Source organism: Melopsittacus undulatus, chromosome 2, assembly GCF_012275295.1.
Source record: "Melopsittacus undulatus isolate bMelUnd1 chromosome 2, bMelUnd1.mat.Z, whole genome shotgun sequence".
Lineage (NCBI taxonomy): Eukaryota > Metazoa > Chordata > Aves > Psittaciformes > Psittaculidae > Melopsittacus > Melopsittacus undulatus.
Window position 1 is genome coordinate 72,956,737 of NC_047528.1, and position 21,125 is coordinate 72,977,861.

The 21,125-nt window shown below is 38.3% G+C and overlaps 1 protein-coding gene across 2 annotated transcripts in view; it reads left to right on the forward strand.

The window, feature by feature from the left end:
* TBL1X (transducin beta like 1 X-linked) overlaps nucleotides 1–21,125 on the forward strand; it is a 193,107-nt gene that overhangs the window by 92,027 nt on the left and 79,955 nt on the right. For both annotated transcript variants that reach the window (XM_034073769.1, XM_031051035.2), the window contains exon 3: nucleotides 14,715–14,822. The gene's annotated coding sequence lies outside the window, so the exon portion shown is untranslated. The remainder of the gene's footprint in view (nucleotides 1–14,714; nucleotides 14,823–21,125) is intronic.

The following is a 21,125-nucleotide window of genomic DNA, read 5'->3' on the forward strand; positions in this document are numbered from 1 at the left end:
GTGATGACAGAATGTCTTGAATGCTGAGAATGTTGTTTTGATTCCAGACAGTTTAAAAATATATTTGTCTAGTGGAAGGTAAAATGTTACACAGACAGATAACACAGGAGATTTCCTACGCATTACACACGCATGCAAGCACAGTATTTGTATTTTTTTCCCCCTGTAGGCTTAACCCAGGTAAATTAAATTGCAAAAGCTCTTTATAGAGCTTAGAAAAAAAATAAGTAGAGGAGAAAGGAAAAAAAAGGGCAGGACACAAAGCAGTGAAATCAAAGCAACTCTGCCTTAAGGCTGCAGAGACTTCTTTATCTTATCCTGCTGTTTCTAGGTATTGCAAAACATATGGCTCATCTTTAGGGGCAGTCCTCAAACAGTGGGAGATGTTGCATCCCATCTGTGCTGCGGCAACTGGAGGTGCAATAACAAGGTGAATTGAGGACGCTAAGATGACTGTGTTTAAACTCATTGCTGGTTTACTGAAGGGGGTGTTGGGAGGGGAGAGGGTATTTAGCTGAGGTGAGGTTTTTTAGCTGCCATATCTATGTGCCCTAGACATATGAACACAAGTACTGCTGGAGAGGTAATTATTTTGAGGAAGCCTGGCAGCCTGAATCAGGAATAAGAATTTTAGGGTTTTAGATATTAAGAAAAGAAAAGAAAGAAACAAAACCAAAAAATGAGGTCAGCTCTCTGTCTCCCACATTTTGTTCTGGCAGCAGCTGAATTGGCTGAATAGGCTCCTGTCCCCCACTGTTAACTGTTCAGCATTGCTCCCATGAGATTTACTTGATCATGGAGTCACTCTCTAACCTGATTTATTCACTATAATCTAGGTTAGCTTAAATGCTTTTTAACACCAACTCTATGAACTCTTTTAATCAGAATCATTTTGACATAAGCAGTTATTCCATAGATACTGAAGGGCAGCAATGTTCGTCAGGAAGGAAAGAGTGATTACAGGAAGCCAGGGAGCAAAGCTACACCAGGGAAATTTCACTCAGAACAAGAAGCACTCAGAAGACTGCAGCCTGAAATTGCACACTACAGTGAATAGAATAGAGAATATGCCAGGCTTACTGCTATCCTGATGAGACTGAATTTTTCAATACCTGTCCTTCAACATTTCTAAGCAGACCTTCTAAGCCTCTGTGCTCCTGCCTCAGAATTTTCCTAAGTAATGTCAAAGGCTGGGGCAAAAAATGGCAGGAACAACTTGCATCTCACTGAAGCATTTAGATGTAAGGTAAATAAAGTCTGTAAATAGAGATGTGAGAAGGCTCTTAATGATCCTTTTTTTGATCAGCTGCTATCATTATAATAATTATTTGACTTCAGTGAATCTTTTGCTCTTATATCCTCCTTTTCTTGCTAATGTAAGACAAGAAAGCCACTCATGGTAATGAAGACTGAATATTCATACAACCCAGCTTTAGGCATCAGCATCCATATGCATAAACTGAAGTTAAAGTTAAGTGGCATGAACACCCCATACATGTTCTGTCATGAAATAAAAACGTTGTTTCATTTAATACAGCACGATAAAAGCAGATACCTTTCTGTGCAAACACTTGCTCTCACTTTTCATAGTTTTCTCAATTTGCAAAAGTAGAGTTCAGTTTCCAAGATGAAAAGACTGACATAGTTTCAAGAATTGCAGGCCGCTTCCCTTTTGTTTTGAAGTTAATGGTAACTGCACTTCTAAGACCCTGGGAAAAAATCACCTTTTAATGCTGACTGAAACTAACATCACATACTAGCTGCATAAAATTCAGTGCTATAAAATGTGCAGAGCTACAAAGGTGCAGTGTTACGTTAGGACATACATCTGCGTGTGTGTAGATCTATACACACACACACACACATACATGTATATGTATAAAAAAAAGTTAATATAAGTAGTTTGCACTGTGATTTGGATAATTGTCCTGATCTTTATCACTTTCAGATGTTCTTAATTTCTTTAGCATTTGAAAAAACAAACCTGATATTTGTTGAACAGGGCTAGAATTTATTTAATAAAATTGATGCACTGGTAAATATTAAGCACTGCAAGACACTTCACAGTGCTGGAAGTAATAGAAGCATTTTCCCTTTTCGATTCGTTATCTCTTTCATCCTTGCAAGCTTTCAAGAAATTATGTTTGAAGCAACAGCATCAGGACCTTTGGGCTTTCATGCTAGGACAGCAAGGCAGAAGAAGCTTCAGGGAAAAGGAAAGCAACTAAACTCAGTTTTCCCCATTTCAAAACTCCTTCTCCCTTCTCAACAAGTTTAACTAATTAGTTGAACCCTCAGTCTTTGGTGTGGTTTTGCATTTGGTTTGTTGGTCTTTTTTAAAGTTAGTTTCAATGCCTTATTAAGATTTTTGGTAACAGCTCTGTAACATACTTCATGAGCTTGTCTGAACATATCATGAGATAGAGAATAGAAACCATGTATTGGATGAATAATTTGCATAACCATTTACTAAGATCTTTATTATTCTTTCCTGGTGTCTCTTCTATAAAGTACAGACTAGAGAGTCATTAAAGATTTGTGGGCTTTATTAGCTAAAATGCCTCTTAAAATAGGTGGAAAAATGAAATAAACCAAACCAACAATGGGTAGATCATACTATTTATGGTATCAGAATTGCACTAAAGCACAGAACAGCCTATATGTTGAGAGATAATACTTTATTGGTATCCATTAAAGGAATTTATGCTAATTTTGGTATACATTCAAACTTTTCTCATATATACTGGTCAAAATTCTCATTTATGCTGTTCAAAAGAGGTGAATTTTGTTTCAGTGTAGAAGTAAAATACCCAATTACACCTATAAGGCATAGGACGATGAGACAGCTAGTATCAGCCATCAGGCTAATCAGGTCAACTAATCAACTGGACCAAAATTTAGAAAAATTATTTCCAGTAACATAGAGATGATATTTTTTGATTTTTTTTTTTTTAAATTTTCTTCAGCTGCTGACTTTTATTTTATTAAAAACTTCAAATGTGGTGAAATGCTGAGGTTACTGGAGAACTCGAAGATTGCATTCCTCAGACCAAGAAGGTGCCAGGCCAATGCTCTTTACCACAGTGTCTATGTAACCTTTGTAGGAGGAGGATTTTTTTAGTCTTCATGTTTTGAAATGCTTAGGTTTTTCACAGCCCTGTTTACTGCAGATAATTCATGTTCCTTCTCTGTTTCTTCACTTAATTTTTTTCTCTAGCCAATATTCCCAGCTACATTTTTCATAATCCAGACAGTATAACTTATTACTTCATGTTACGCATTTTAATGGGGGGAAGATTACAATTCGCATGGTTAAACTGTAATTTCATATAAATAGTTTTTACTCATATGGCTCTACAAGTGATTTAGGTAAAAGGAAAAGGTAATGTTGGAAGGTAATATGCGGTATAACAAAAATAGTCTTAGTCTTTAGTCATCAGTCTTCAGCTTTTTAGTATTTGCTTAACCAGCATGAATTTCTTAAGATCAGAAAGAATATCTCGTGTTTTATGCCTTTTGAAACTTTGAGACTGTCTTGATTCAGTATGCAAGTTTGTGCTCTTATGTTTATTTCCTTGTGTTCTATGTAAATAGCACAGCAAGCATATGTAATTTAATATGGAGATATTATTATTGTAGGATCATAACATTAATTTAGGTTGGAAGGGACTTCAGGAGGTCTCTAGTCCAGCATCTGGTTGAAAGCACTGCCAGCTCTGGGGTTAGACTAAGCTGTTCTGGGTTTGGTCCAGTCAGGAGTCTAAAGATGGAGACTTGCGCAGAAGGTGTCTTGCAAGAAAATTCTGTATCTTTATAATGCTGAAGATAGTAGTTACTGGAGATAAAAATCTAATTTTCAACTAGATATTGCAAACAAGTATTCTGTTTGCAGGTCAGTAAGTTAGGTCACTTCTGCCATGATTTTTTAGAACAGACATTTATTTGCACTTGTAAAATCGTCTGCATTTTTGCAGTATCTAACTGCTTAGCATGCTAACTCCTTCCAAGTGTACACTACCTCCCATATGAAGTATGGTAATGAGAGGAGTGTGAATCCAGCTGTGTTATTCTTCAATGATTCTTCTCCCCAAACTTCTTTTTCTGCTTCTATTAAAAAACCCAAGGTATTTAGTGCAACTATTTGAATATAAGCCACTGTATATTTGCCCCGGCATAAAATAAAGGGACAAATCTGTTTATGTGATAATTTTGGAAGTGTTTTAAAGAGATGTTATTTACCTGAAGAATGAAAGAATTGTTTCAAATAAGAAATAATACTCAGGAAATTGAGCTTTTTTTTGTAAAGCATAAAAGCTAAGGTAAGGTTACATTCTCTGCCTGGCAAAGATGGTTTCTTTCTTAGAAAAATTCATCACCATGATCTATTTTATTAAAAAGGACTAAAAGCAGGAGAAGATTTTTCAACTTTTTTTACTTCAGAATGTTCTTTTGATTAGATCTGGTGTTTGTTCCGCTCAGTACCCCTGCCTTTGAAAGGAGTCTGTGAAAACAGGGGTGTGAAATTCTGCATTTAATGTGAAAATATGACTGACAAGTGTTGAGGTTCATATGGTTCGGGGCAGCCCTTGCTCAGGATACTGTCTGCTCTTTTGTAGAAGTAGAAAATACACTAAACAGGCGAGATGAAGCTGGGAAGGAAGAGGCTGGCTGTGAATGACAGGGAAGTTGGCTGGCTGATGTGCAAGTGTCAGTGTCTCTGGGATGAGTTTCCCAGTTTCAGGCCGAAGGAAAGGAGTGGGTGGAGAGTGCATGTGAAACTGAGATTTCTGCCCTGGGTTCACATGAAGAAATCTCAAGCAGCTCAGCATTTAATAACCTGCTAGGAAAAACTTTACTGGGAAGTATAAATACCTGGGATTGCGTTTCCAAAAATCTAGTCTGGTAATATCCAAGTAGCTGCTGCTCCTTGACCTTGTTCTGAGATGTATGGTTGGGCTTGATCCTGAGAAGTACTGGCTGTACTTCATCTTGCTGTTGCTTGATTCACAAGCTATATCAGTTTATAATTGCTGAATGTATTTTACTTACCTCTTTCATTGTTAAATATTTTAAGTATAGCGTTTGTAGTTGCTCTTTGGAATTGTTTTCATACTGATAGTCATCTTTCCAGGTAAAAGGATGAGGCCATGGGATAACTTTAACTTGTACTGTTTTTAAGAGAATTTGAGCGTTGACTTTACAAGAAGCATATTAGGAGGTTCGCATAGCAGTACGAGTCATTTCTTCATGACCTGTGTTTTTGTGACATCAAGATTTTCTGTGTTTGTGATAAGAACATCCAGGGGTAATAAGCAGGTGGAGCAACACTACCACTATAGCTGGGGCTTGGTGATTCCAAGCCAGAATATGGATTGTTAACTGCAATATAATGGATCCAAAAGAAGGGCACCTTTTACCCCCATTCTTTTTCTACATCTTCTTTCTGCCCATCACCAGCTTTGTTCTTTATTTCCTATCCTATAACTTGTTAGAAAGAAAGCATAAGAGTATAACATCCTACATTTTTTTTTAATTATTTAAAAGAATTTGCTGAGGATTTAGCATTTTTACACTGACTTCATTTCAACAGTGTGGCACATTTGGGAGGGCCCAAAATTTCAGCCCCTGCAGAGGTCCACTTATTGGAACGTGTCTGGAAATAAAAGCCACAGGGATACAACAATAAAATAGTTTTTATTACATGAGGAAACTGTGCCAAGAAATAAAATTTTGTTGTACTTTTATGAGAATTCTCTAGCAGTTTGCAAAGTACACAGTTGTGTGGCAGCTTGATGTTTACTTCATGTCTGTTTGCATTTAATTTAACCAGCTTTAAAATCTCTTTTGTCATAGACTCATGGAATAGTTATGGTTGTAAAGGACCTTAAGATCATCAAGCTTGTGAGGTGGGCTGATACCAACCTCATGAAGTTTAACTATGACAAGTGCAAGGTCCTACACCTGGGTCGGAGCAATCCCAGGCACAGTTACAGGTTGGGCAGAGAAGAGATTCAGAGCAGCCCTGAGGATAAGGACCTGGGGGTGTTGGTTGATGAGAAAATGAACATGAGCCAGCTTCAGTGTGCACTCACAGCCCAGAAAGCCAACCGTATCCCGGGCTGCATCAAAAGGAACGTGACCAGCAGGTCAAAGCATGTGATCCTGCCCCTCTACTCTGCTCTCATGAGACCTCACTTGGAGTATTATGTGCAGTTCTGGTGTCTTCAATATAAAAAGGACATGGAACTGTTAGAACAAGTCCAGAGGAGGGCCACGAGGATGATCAGGGGACTGGAGCACCTCCCATATGAAGACAGGCTGAGAAAGTTGGGGCTGTTCAGCCTGGAGAAGAGAAGGCTGCATGGAGACCTCATAGCAGCCTTCCAGTATCTGAAGGGGGCCTACAGGGATGCTGGTGAGGGACTATTCATTAGGGACTGTAGTGATAGGACAAGGGGTAATGGGCTGAAACTTTAACAGCAGAGGTTTAGACTGGATATAAGGAAGAAATTCTTTACTGTTAGGGTGGTGAGGTGCTGGAATGGGTTGCCCAGGGAGGTAGTGAATGCTCCATCCCTGGCAGTGTTCAAGACCAGGTTGGATGAAGCCTTGGGTGATACGGTTTAGTGTGAGGTGTCCCTGCCCATGGCAGGGGGGTTGGAACTAGATGATCTTGAGGTCCTTTCCAACCCTAACTATTCTATGATTCTAAGTTCCACCCCCCCTGCCATGGGCAGGGACACCTCACACTAAACTATGCCACCCAAGGCTCTGTCCAGCCTGGCCTTGAACACCCACCTATTGTTCAGAAAGATGTATAAGAATTAAGCAGTATGGAGAAATTTTTACTTGGCAGCTGTAGTGGGGCCATCTTGAGGCAGGGTGCTCTGAAAACTATCCTCATATCCACACTTCTAAAAACTTTTGAATAGCTGGAAAACTTCCAAAGGTCCTTTCAGTGTTTGTGTGTTTCCCTATTATTTTTGGCATTGTACAATGCCATAATGTATACATTTAATTTCCATTTTCTGCTTGATGGCTCTAGCATTTTATACTCAGTGGGCTAATCAAACAAAATGATGCTCAGTACTGTGAAGAGATGAATGTGCTGTATTCTTCTGGTCTCTCTCCCTACTTGAAATAATGCACCTTTTTTCTTTGTAAAGGATGTACCAGATAAAGAACAAATCAAAATGTTGGCTTGAGAAGTATTATTAGTAGAATGTGTCCATAGTACCAGTGATTCAGTCATCTGTCAGCCTGATAAATGGATTAGTGTAAGAGGTGTTCCAGTGGGGAAATGCAGCCCATAGGGCTTCCAGCTAATTATATTTAAGTTGTTTAGTACTGCTGGGAAGCAGCATCCAGGCAATTACTGAAAGCTTTGATGCAGTGTGCACTATTAGAGTGTGTGTTCAGAAACTCATTACCCTTTCGTGCCTGTGTTGGATGGATTCTAGGAAGCTGACATGAAACAGAGCAGGAATCAATAACTAGAAAGGCATTTTAGTTAGCTTCTGATCCATTTCCTGATTCAGTGGCTTCTAGCCTAGAGTGTTTCATACAATTACTGTAATGTAAGAGGAAAATGCGACTTAAATACATTAATTACCATATATGCACATCTGGTTACTGTGATGCTTACCTGAAGTTCCACCCAAGATAGAGTTAAAAAAGTCTTTTGAGGACAAGCTGCTCCCCAAATCCCCTGTGGCATGTCCAGAGTGCCTTCCATTTCTGTTCCTAGTAAGTCGATTGTAGTCATTTCTCCTAAAACCTGACTTTGCAATGGCAGTTTATGCCTCCACGATATCAAGATTATATTGCCATGGTGCCCATTGTATCCCACCTTCAAAATTTCTTGGAAACTACACCTAATCCAAAATGAAGCTGATGATGCTGGCTACACATATTAAATCTTGTTTAAGAAAATTTTACAAGCTTTGTCTTTGTCACAGGCTGCAATTCCCATTCCTGATGCACCTTGAGAAAACTGTACACATTTTGCATTGTCCAAATGTGGGAAACAACAAATCCTTTCACATACTACTCTGCAGCTGGGTGCTTCCAAAAGGTACATGCTGAAAGTGATGCAGTATTTGCACAACAGGGGGCTGAAGACTTGAAAGTTCATTTCTTAGATTAGAATGACAGATCTACCCAGACCAAAAGTTGCATGAATTAATCTAAATTATGTGGTTTTCTTTTTAAGCTTGCACTCACTTTTAAATCAGTTAATGGTGACTGTTAGGGCAATGCAAAGGAGACTACATTTCTTTTTTTCTGCTTGTTCTTCTATGCTTTTGCCTGAGGTAGAGCTAAATAGACAAATGAGAGGATTACAGTTCAGTGCTTCTGAAAGGGATAATTCTTTCCCACCTACCTGCAGTATCACAGATTTAGTAATTAACCGCTTTTGTTTATGTATTCATCACAACAGTCCTAGACATGTTTTTTTCTTTCATGTATTAAAAAGTTCTGCAGAAAGCTCATGAGTTACTGTCAAGAGAGAAATATAGTTTTTTTTAATCTGGACTTGTTAATTAGAAAAATAGCATTTGGTTTGCCTGAGGGTTGGTAAGATAAATGTTGTGCTATTTGATACATGTTCTGTCTTCCTGATAAAAAATTATCAGAATTGCTGTGCTGTAGGCCACACTATGAATCCATGTACTGTAGAAGATCCTCTTACAATACTAGGCAGTTTCAGTATTGGTACCTGCCGTGGTTATCAACAGCTAAGCTTTCCATTAATTCATTATTGTTGCTGAAAGTACTGGCCCATCAAATAATTGCAGATAGCTCATCTGTCTCCTGTCTCCAAAACTATTGTGCATGATAGAAAGAATATCTACATTGAAGTGCACAACTGAAGCAGAAAAAAAGTAAAGCTGTTGAAGCATCCGTGCAGGCAACATGTTGACTGTGGTAAATGATCTTGAGAGTCGTTGTAACTGTGCTTTCCAGTCTGGCTCTAAGACTGGTTTTATTGAGTTAGTGGTTGGCACGCCAAGAGTTAATTCATCTGTAGAGGAGCCTACATAAAAGGGGTGTATATAGCCAAAGGGTGAATATAGCCAAATTAACAAGGTAGTGCTTCTGAAATCCTTAATTTTGCAATGTCCACTAGCTTTGAGAGAGTTAGTGAAGATGAAACATTAAAAGAATTTCCACCTGGGATTTTGTGATTTCTCAAGGCACTTGCTTCAGAGCGGCAGCCCAGGCTCTATGAGCTGTACCTGAATAACTGACATGTCCTGGGGAGAAGCTCTCAAGTCTAAGTAGTTTAAGGTTTTTTTGGGGAAGACAGGGGTTATTTCTGAGAAATTTTTGTTGGTTTGGCTCAGATTTTACCTTGGGAAAACTTCTCGCACCAGTACTATAATGAATAATTATTTCAAAGTTGACTCTCTGATTTCTGACTTACTCATGAGTTTGTTTCCTTCATCAAATCTGAACGTTTGTCGGTGGTAGGTGACACCTCTCGTAACTTCCTTTAGAGCAGGCAGCTATGATGGAAAGAGAGATACGTGTCTAGAGAATAATTTTTTTATCATAAAATAGTATTCATTTATTCTATAAGACCTTAGGGCAAATACATTAATAGGTAGGCATTGTCTGGGTTTTTCTGGACAGGGATTGCAGGCCCGGTGCATAGGTATTCTGTGGAAACCCAGCACACACTGTGTTGTGTGCTCCTGGTTTTGGCTCCACATGACTGCAGTGTTATCCATGGTCCTAGTACAGACTAATTGCTGGTCATGCCCCAGGGTAGCCACAGCTATGGGTTTACCACTGTGATTGTATTTATATATAATGTTAATCCATAAAGAAACTAAAACCCAGCACATCAGCAAAAGTTTTGCAAAAGTTGGAATGTTCTTTTCGGTAATCCATGCACTTTCTAGGAATCACTTTAGAAAATACATTGTAGGTTTGGGTTTTTTTTTTTTTTCAGAAGGGTGGCATGATTATTGATGTCCTATTGGAATCTTCCTGTTGTTCTGGTTTACTATAAGTATAATCCCCCCAGGGGTTGTTTGAAAATATTAAAGCTGTTTATCAATTTCAAAGAAAGAAAAATATTCATGTTGTGCACTAGGTATCCTGCATTTCTTTCCCAGAGATACAGTGAAATTTCTTAAAAATGCTTTTTTCAGTTCAGTGTCTATTGAAGATAGGCTATTTATTATCATCTAAACTCTCCCATGCCTTTAAAAGCCATAAAGAAAGGCAATAGTACTTTTATCACCCAATTAATCTTTTTTTTTTTTATTGTGGAACAACATTAAGAGAACAGAACAGTAATGTTATTAGTTTGGTTTCTCCTTGTCTATATTGTTTAGTAAAAATAAGTGAAATTATTTAGTTGAAACTGCACAGGTAGTATTTAAATGCAAATCACATTGGAAAAATATTTATCTATATCTATGTAGAAGAATTTAGTTGTAGTTACAAAAACATCTTCCTAAATGATGTGACTAATTATTCTGAGTTTAAATGAAGAGGAAATCTACTATACTATTTAGATGCTCTTTCCTCTAGCCACCTGCAGAGCTGATAATTTCAAGTGTCTCCTATTAATCTTGCCCCCAGTTTCAGTTTCCTAAAGTCATGCAGATGCCTGCAAAAGGAAATATACATATGAAGGAATAGATAGATGCAGTATTTCGTCTGTGGCCTACTAAGAGCAACACCAAATTCAGGCCTCTCTTACAAGAACGTCACTTTATTGACTTCTCAAATGGTGCTGTGCAGCTTTGACACTGACTGTGAGCTTGTGCTCTGTCATGTCCTGGCAGGCAGCTCCTTTCAAAATGGCACTACGGGGATGGGAATGAAGGGCAATGTTAGTGCTCTTCAGTAAAATCTGCACTTCTGATATAAGCAGGGGGTTTTGTACTGACTGTGAGTTGGAGTCAGGGTTTTCCATGGTTTTGCTTCACAGAGGTTGTGCCCAATGGAGCAGCTGAGGGAAGATCGATGGACGTATTTGCATTGTCTGGCTGACTTCTGGGTTTCAAAAGTAGTGCAACATCCAGAGTCAAACTATGTGTCCCAGATTTGCAATTAGTGAAAATGAATGAAATTTCTGACCTATTATTTTCAGTTGGTATTTAAACATGGTTAAATATCCTGGCAGCTTAGCAGCCCAAGGCATAGCAAGAGCACTAATGCGAGTTAAATTGACACTTTGAGTCTCTTTCCTTATCTTTGCTTAAGGGTTGGAATTTTTAAGGTTGCTAATTATGAGAGCACTTCAGTGTAACATTTAGGCCATTTCTTGTGCTTATTTTTTCTTCTTCTCCCATTCCCCCTTTTGTGAGAAGCCTGTGTTACTTCTGTACGCTGAGGAAGGCTGCTGTTGCAGGGAGAGAACTGGAAACACGGTCCTGTGGAGCCGCAGCAGCACCTGTATTTTAGCAGAGGCAGGGAACTGCTTGTCTGACCCACTGAAATAACCCTGGAAGAAAGGTTTTTGTGCCCAGAAAGCTTACAGACCACAGGGACAAGACTGGCAAGTGGTTAAAAACACAAAGTACCGTTATTCATTGCTCTGCACCTGTGGAGTGGAGACACAGCATCAGAAAAGAGCATTCATATTGCCTGCCTTCAGTCATCTCACTGGTGCCCCAAATGACCCTTGTGAAGAGAGCTCCAGCTACTACTCTTCTGTGACCGAGTCCTTTCAGATCATGAAGGAAAGAACAGGCTTCCTAAATTAGAAGCCAGAATATTATTTGCAGCAGAATTTAGTCAACCTGTCTCTGTGAGGACGGCTGTAATTCTCTGACTCCACATACAGCCTGAGCACACATTCACTCTTTCACTGTATATGTGTTTGTATATGTCACTATGTGCTAGCACCAGCAGCTCAGCGTGCACAGTGCTCAGCACCATCCAGTGCTTTAGTTACAAAGCTGGAGAATTGTTTTGGATCATAATATATACTTAGTGTATTATCAGGAAGGGATGGCTACGTCACCTGTACTCCTTTTCTCCATATCGCAAACATTGCCTATCTGTATATGACTTGTGTTTTCACAAAAATTCCTCTCCTAGAAAAGTCCCACAGAACCTTGATATCAACAAATGGAGGATCACTGCATTCTCCTTTTAATAGCTACACTAATGGTTAGTCACAGGTGATGAAAAGCATGTGCTTTATTTCTCATCTGCATTTGATGTTGGCTTCCAGATGACGATATATTTTGTGTATACCCTTCTTTGCTAGATTAGCATGCCAGCTGGTACTTAGACTTTTCTCCCCATGAAAATGCATAGATGTTATAATCAGGTGATCTGGGTGGGTTTTTTTAATAAACTATATATGTTGGTTTCTCTGAATACTTCATATTATTTTCTACAGTACTCTAATCACTTTTGCAGCTGTATTCTGTGATCTCTGGTTGGTTTGCGGGTTTTTTCCAGTCTCTTTCTAAATTGTGGAAACCTTCATCCTGTTGTAGGTAGTCATAGTTTATAATATTAGTATTATCAATGAAAGTTTAAAAAGCATTTTCTGTCTTTGTGTATTGTTGATTTCAGAGCTTATAGTAACACTGATTTCTGCTTGAAATTTAGATTTTAAGAAACTTTTCTTGTTGAATAAAGCCTTATGGGTAGGGGCATCTTCTACCACAACAAATTATTATAACCATCCACACGTGTGCTTTCACCCAGTTGTAAGGGAAATCTACGTAACTTTCAAATGTCACTGACACTTACGGATAATGAAATAATGATGAATCGTATCTTTTAATCTCTAATTTGTCTTTTTCCCCTTGTTTCATTCTTGAAAAGAATTTATTTACTTGGCTCTAGTCTTCACACAGAAACACTTTTCTGGTAGAGAAACAGTATGAATGTTTACACCAAAAAGTTGTCTGGCAAGGTAACCAAAGCCAGTCCTATTACAGGATTCAATTAGCTCTAGCAGCCTGTGTTCCCAGTGCTGCCTGTACTGATACCTTCTCCCTGCTCTGTAGCACATGGGAAGATGAATGACCTTTAAGTGATCCTGTCACTGATAAAAGCTGCCAGTGAGCCAGTATATAGGATTTGTAAACAGAACAAATGGAAACATGGCTTGACCAATTTAAGAATATAATTATGACAGAAAGAATTAATACCATTTCTTCAGTAACAGTGCTTCCGTCTACAGTGCTACAATATGAGTAGCTGGTATTCTGCAGTGTCCTTTAAACCCCATGAGTCTTGCCAAAGCCTTCAGCACAGGTGAGCCAGCTATTTTCCTGCTGTTTGTCATCAGAGCAGCACCAGTATATGTTAGCTACTGTTGCACAGCATAATGCCAGCGTGTTCAATAGAGATGATTTTAACATAATACTCTCAACAGGTTTCCCATAAGACATGGAGAAGTTGTAACAGAAAAAAAACTTTAATTATTGTTTGCATTTTCAGATTTTACATTTACACAGTTACGCTTCTTGTGTATGTTGTATTTTGCATAAACGTAACATGCTCCATGGAATGATGAAATGGGAGGCAATTTGAAAATAAGATGAAAGGATGACAATGGTCATCTCAGAATGCCATTTGAGAATGAGATAGGTTATTATATAAGCAGTCAGGTAGGTGGAGGTTCATAGCGTTTAGCAGACAAACTCAGAAAAACCACAGACCTGTAGCTGATGAATTGTTAATACATTGTTTTGCTTAAATAGTCATTTCTTGTCGTCTCCAATTAGAATAGGTATAACTCTCAGGTGAGCAGTTGTGTTTGGTTAAATGGTATGCTTGTCTCACGATGATGTAAATGAGAACATGTTGTAGTACTGCAGACAGAAGTAGAACTGGTTTTTATGAAAGGCTCTCCTGATGATGTGTTTAAATATGTTATTTATTAAATTGATTATATTGCAAAATGTTCCTTCATGTATAGGTTTAAAAGCTGTTAGACATTTGTGTGGAAGAGTGTAATTAATTTAAAAACTCTCCAATGAATATCTCATTTCACTAACAGCATTTAATTCTTAGATTATATAAATAAAAACTGAGCAGAAGACTTAAGGTTTGAAACGCACAAGCATGAAACTGCTCAAGATACATGGCAGTTGAATGGTAGAGGACATACAGAATAAGGCTTTATTCATCATGCTTGATGGCAGGCATGGAGAAGTCTGCACATAGGTTTATTACTGCAGAAGAATGCTAGGCTGTCTCTCATGTCTGATTTTCATAAATGCTTTCCTTTAGACTTTCCCCCCAAAACACAGAAGAAGGTAATTTATTTGGCCTACTTACTTCTTTTGCACAAAAGTGATGCTCAATCAATTCCCACTGGAGGCTTTCTCTGGGAGCACTTTGTGTGTCCCCCGCTGTTCTGAGGCATCATGCTGGCATTTCAGTCCCGCGCTCAGCAGTGGTTCTGGATGAATTGCTTGCTGATGTTACACTTGACCAAAGATGCTGAAAATTGTTGAACCAAGCTCAGGATGTATTAGGACTCTTTCAGGTTCCTGAAAAAGTGCAGGGCTTTGTAAAGCGCTCAGATGCTGTGAGTCGCTGGGGCTTGCCCTCACCTTTCTAATTCTTTCTGTGATGGGTTTGAGGTTTTTTTCCTTTACAGTTCTGCCAAAGCTCCTGACTTGGGAGCTTGTACCTTGGTGAACACCAGAAGCAAAAAGATGTTCGTGTTTTGATGAGGTGATGAAAACAGGCTTGACGGGTACCTCTGTCTGTCGTTGCAGCCCCCTCAGCTGTCAGATGCGGTGATCTCCATGGTAACTCAAACCCCCAGACTCTTGACAGCAGCCTGCGAGGAGCAGCATTCAGCAGCTCAAGGGTCTCACGACCAGGTAAGCCAAAAGTAATTACCAAAGACAAGCTTACCTCAGGTACACAGTTTCCTATCCAACTGCTTGTCAGGTTTTTCCCTGGTGAGCAGTTCCTTTGCATACATGTGATGATGTACTTCTAACCGTGCTGTCATTTGAGGCAACAGCAGTCCAGCTCTCTCAAATAGAGATGTTTGGCAAAAAGTCTACATTTATTCAAAGTTGACTTGTAAGCTACAGACTGAAGAACCATAAAGTAGCAAAGCAAGTACTGTATGATTCTTCAAGTGGCTTTGGTGGTAAGTAATTGCTATGGTAGGAAATAAGCCCAAAACACATCAGTGGTAACATCTGTCTTACCGCTATGCCTACACCAGTCAGTACTGCCTAGTCCTAGCATTAGGCCTGAGCTCTCTTACCCTACTGGAATGGACCAGAGACTGCTTCCGTGTTCATGTAACGTTCATTGGTACTCTGCAGCCTTTTCAAATTGCTCTTTTTACACAACTTTCTAAATTCCTTGCTATGCTAATAACAGCATGTGGAGCATTCTGGTTCACATCTTCAGGAAATGCAGAATTCTTCCCCTTTTTTTGAGAATAAAACAAGATCTTTGAAATCTTGGGAAAACAATGTTGGGGCTACACAACTGTATTCACTAATGCTTTGAACAAAAATAGTATCTCTGGTCTTATGCGCTTACATGTGTTTGGGTTTTATTACTCCTTTTTCTCGTAAAGATTTCACTGTATTGAACTATTTCTGTACCATGAAGATTGCATTTATTCTGTTGGTCCTTAGTTTCCATGCGCTGTTTTCTTGGTCTTTTTTCTCCTCTATTCACCTTCCTTTTTTTCTCATCTCTTCTTTCTTCGTAAGTCCACTTGGCTGTAACGCAGAGTCCCTGTCTTACAAAACAATCCATATTATTCTGAAAAAGCACGCTGCTACATTTATTAGCCAATCTGACCTTTCTTGTACCATAACTGCTATCAATAACATTTACTTTTGTATCATTGTACTCTTAGATGATGTTGAGCTAGTACTGGATGATTTTATTGGAGAAATGTAAAGCATTTCTTCAGTTATTATTTCCTGTTAATAGCTGCTGTTCTATATCTATATTTTAATCACATTTGATGATACTGATAATGATTTCTCACTTGGAATGTTGCGGGGTGGTATGCACATTTCATTATGGAGTAGTGTCCGTTGACCACAGTTTATAACATCTGATAATAATCAGATGATTAAATCAAACTTTCAGTTTTACTGACCAAATTCCTATAAAATCTTGTTGATTGTTGACTGGCATCAGTTTTATTCGTGTCATTTTCCAGTGAATTTATCAGTTTGCTGGTGATTTTCCCTGAGATTAATAACGGCTTAGAGCTCTATAATTACTGAGATCATGCCGCTTACCATCTTCAAATATTGGCAGAAAATGCTAGCAGTCTTATTAAATTTCTCTGGTGTTTAAAAATGTAGTGAAAATTAGCATCATTGAAATGATACTCTTGCAAACACTTTTAGGATAGTAAGGCACAAATTATCCGGGTGTGCTAATTTAAAGTTGTCTCTTAACATTCATTTTGGTTACTAATGGCCTCTTTATCTGTAGAACCACTTTTTTTTCTACTTACAGAGAAGAAAATACATGTTGGTTGTTTGGGGTTTTTTTTCTGCATAGCGTGTTTGTATTCCTTTAAAACATGAATCAAAAGTTGTAGGTTGTCTGCTTTCTTGTCTGTTTCATTTAGCCCAAAATGTCCTATTTGAATTAATTCCTAGCAGAGGCTTCTTTTGTTTGGGCTTTGTTTTGGTTTTTTTTTATTTTTTAACATGAAATTTATATTTCAGTCTAATTATGCCCTTAACCCAGAATCAGAGTGTAGCCCAGTTTGCCTTTTTTGGACTATGTAATGGTGCCAGTGGAGTAGGGAGAGTACTTCCACGTTTTCATCTCTGTACTTTCCCCCAAGTGCAGAATTTTCATCTGGTTTACTGGGCCAGTGAACTTCCACACTAACTAAACTTCACATATTGAATGTGCAGGCTCAAAGTACGATTATCCTTTTGGTGTTTGAAAAAGTATTCTAGGAATAAAATTATTATCCTTCTTGCCATGGATGTGAGTTGCTGTTCCAAAGGCCAGAACTTAATAATTTATACATTGCTTGATAGAAAATAGGAAAAAAAATTGTTTTAGTTTGTATATTTAAAGGATGATTACATTCAGCATTGTAAAACCAATTTTAAAAGCATACGGTATTTTTGATTCTCCACAACACAGGAAAGATGGCAGTCTGACTTGGAGAGTTTTTCATACACAAGAAGGCAATGGTGCCATGTTTTGAATGGTTTATACTTTAGTAATCTGTATTCATCCTTATGAGTAATACAGCTGGTTTGAGGCCACTGGCACCTTTCTTACTGACTGTAGCGAGTCCAAGACTCTGGCTAGGCATTTTCCCTCTTCACTGACATATAAAGTGCCAACCAAAGCCTGAGATAGCCTCATGGAAGATAACATGGGAAAAAAAAACAAACCACAAAACCACCACAAACCAAAACAAACACACACACAAACACTAACCCTTTGGGGGGCCACTTCCACCCCTCAAAGCAAAACAGAAAAATACAGTTAAAGCTTCCCTTTAGGTTGCTGTTTGAGAGCCTCCTTAACAGATTAGACACATCGAAGCTTTGTTCCCACACAGAACTGGAACTGACCTGCAAATGAAATAATATGATGCTGAACTATATATTTACATTCTGTATTAATTGTCTATGATGGTTTAGTTATATATAGCTAATAACTTTTGTCTAGATAATAACTATATAATAACTGTCTAGATAGTAAGTAATTACAATAACTATTAACCCATTTAATAACTTTTGTCTAGATACGTAATTATGAAAAATGTATATGTGAAAGATCAACTTGCAATTTGTTTACAGTAGTATTTTACGACCACTTACTGTACTTTTGTCTTTGCCAACCAGTCTTCCTTTTGTGATTGCAAAAGGCATTAAGGCAGACTTGCATCCGAGCACGTGTTCAGAATATGTCTCATAAAATACAGTCAACAAGATTAGAAAAACAGGCATCTGTCTTAAAAAGTATTCCTGCCATACTAGCTAATGACAGTTTCTGGACTTCTAGTTCAGAAGTACTCTTCCACATCAGGATACAGCAAGGAGTTGCTTCAGAATGGTATGTAAATACATCCTGAGCACTCAAATGCTGCTTCTTGTATTTTAACTTAAGGATGCTGCTGCTTTTTCTGCTGAGCACTGATACCTAAACAAAACTAGCTTGGAGAAATCTCAATCTCATTCAAGTGTTGCTGATGGCTTTTATGCAGGAATTGAATCATATGGCTCGTATAACTCAAACTAGACTTTAAACATATTAATCATAGAATCATGGAATGGTTAGGGTTGGAAAGGACCTTAAGATCATCTAGTTTCAACCCCCCTGCCATGGGCAGGGACAACCCCCAAGGCTTTGTCCAGTCTGGCCTTGAACACTGCCAGGGATGGAGCATTCGCAACTTCCTTGGGTAGCCTGTTCCAATGCCTCACAACCCTCGCAGTAAAGAACTTCTTCCTTATATATAACCTGAACTTCCCCTGTTTAAGTTTGAACCTGTTACCCCTTGTCCTGTCACTACAGTCCCTAATGAAGAGTCCCCCCCAGCCTCCTTGTAGACTCCCTTTAGATACTGGAAGGCTGCTATGACGTCTCCATGAAGCCTTCTCCAGGGTGAACAGTCCCAAGTCCAGGTAGATGACGTCAGCTCCTTTGCCCTTGTCCATCATTTCCATAGCCCCATCATAGAAGGCCACCAAATTGGCCAGGCAGGATTTCCCCATAATGAAGCCATGCTGGCTGTCACCAAGCACCTTGTTGTTTTTCATGTGCTTTAGCATGCTTTCCAAGAGAGTCTGCTCCAAGATTTTTCCAGGCACAGAGGTGAGACTGACTAGTCTGTAATTCCCTGGGTTATCCATTTTCCCCTTCTTGAAAATGGGGGTTATAATTCCCTTTTTCCAGTCATCAGGAACTTCACCTGACTGCCATGATTTTTCAAATATGATGGCCAGTGGCTTTGCAACTTCATTTGCCAGCTCCTTCAGGAGCCATGGATGGATTTCATCAGGTCCCATGGACTTGTGCACATTCAGGTTCTTAAGATGATCTTAAACCTTATACTACACCACAGTGGGCATAAGGTTTCCATTTTCAGCATTTGCCTTCCAAGACTTGAGCGTCTTTGATGTCCTTGAGAGTCCAAGGCTGGAGCGCTTGCCAGTGAAGACTGAGGCAAAGAAGTCATTGAGAATCAGTGATCATCTTGCCTTATTATTAAGTTCAGTGTTAAAGACTTGCTTAATGTTAGAGAAATTTTATGTCTGTGGAGAAATGAAATGCAGAAAATATGCTTAATTTGTCCTTTGAGCTTTCAAGTTATGAACTTTGTTCCAAAAATATTTGACATAAATATGTTTTTACATCAAGATGAGTCTTTTCCTCTATATTAGAAATCGAGCATTATACAAAAACAATCCTTTCATTGGCTCAAAAGAAGGGTGTAGTGCACCTTTTTGAATAAACATTCTAATTTGACCTTAAACAAAACCATGTCTCCTTGTTACTTACATGATTCCATTCCATGAATACAGATATCGGGTATCTTCAGTCATTTGAGGTTTAATAACTTGCTTCAAAATTTGACCTCAAATGTAAATTAATCCCATGTTTTAAAAATATATTACTTGAGGTTTTAGTGCAATAACCTCATTTTACACTCCAGCATAATGACTTTTTTGCAAATTCTGTATTTTTTGAGCCAAAAGTTCAGCTGTGATAGAATATGACTAAGGCTAGTTTTGATATCTGATCTGCCAGGAGGTCTGTCCTGCCATGTTTTTCCAAAGAACTGCTTCTAACCTCTCCAGATCATATAATACCATTGCAATATTTTTGTTCATTTCCTTAAGCAATTCTAGCTTTCTGTCAAAATCATAATGGGACGATTTTGTTTTAAACAATTTCAGCTAATAAATCTCTATTTAGTAGTAAGCTGTAGAAGCTGTTTTCCCTTTTTATGTATCCATTTGATTTCTCTGTAAGATACTGATAGATATTTTCAAATTATCTGCTTAAGGGTAAGACCAAATGTTTTGAGCTCATTGTAATTAGATAATGGTTTGGGAATCTGTTAATATATATAGTCTTTACAAGCTGAAGGACTGAAAATTCACCATTTAAGTAGATGTATAAAATTATGCAAAGATCAAAAATAAAAATGTAACAAAATATGCTATCAGTTTTGAATTAAAAAAAAAAAAAAAAGAATGAAAGAAAGAAGATAAACAAGGCCAGAGCAGTAAAAGTCAAGGAAGCAAAGCTGCTGAAGTGGTAACATCGATCTCGAGGCTGTGCTCCGAGGGATGGGAAAGAGGATCAGTATAAGCAATTGGGTCAGGGAGGTCGAGTGGAAGAGAGGAAAGAATACTCTGGCAACCACAGCCGGGGGGGTGGAGCATAGGGATGCTCTGAGATTTCCTGCTCCATATATACTTGATCAGCTAATGCAGCCAAAATAAAAAAGTAGGGAAAACTTTGTATCTACCTGTGGTAGTTTAAGCCTGTTTTTATTTCCTATTACTGGCTTTCCGATAGGTCTAAATACAGATTTGCAAACTGTTTGCTTGGTTTTTGTTTGTTTTGTTCTTTTTTGTGTTGTTTTTTTTTTCTCCCTGATAAGCTAAGCATCTTTCTTTTCTTTATATTAACTTTTCCATCAATGTAAATGTTCCAGAATTTCCAAAGTCTTCTTTTTCTCTTGCAGTGCATATTTCAGTCATTCTCCCAAGCTTTTGTGGTGCCATGTCTCTCAGAACTTGCTCTTCTTACTGTGATCACCCATCCCGTAATTGGTGTCTGCTCTCACCTAGCATACAGGGCTAAGAGTAAAGACTGGCTTAACTTTGCTGGAGATTTTTGTAGTCTAGCCTCTTTGCATATGTTTTTCTCTTGACTCTTTTACGTTGATTTAGGTTTAAGATTTCACAGGAGAGAGAACATTAGGAACACATTGCTAGGTAATGGTCTGCATCATTTAGGTCTGCAGTGGTTTTGCATTCCTAAAATTTCGACACAAATATATTGGAGACAAATAAGATTGTATTTGTATTGATTTAAACCATTGTTGCTATGCAGTGGAAGAACTGTATGTCCCTTTGAAAGAGAGAGCAAATTAGGAGTATCCTTGTTTTTACAGGGATTGAGAAAATAAAATTTCTGGTATGGTG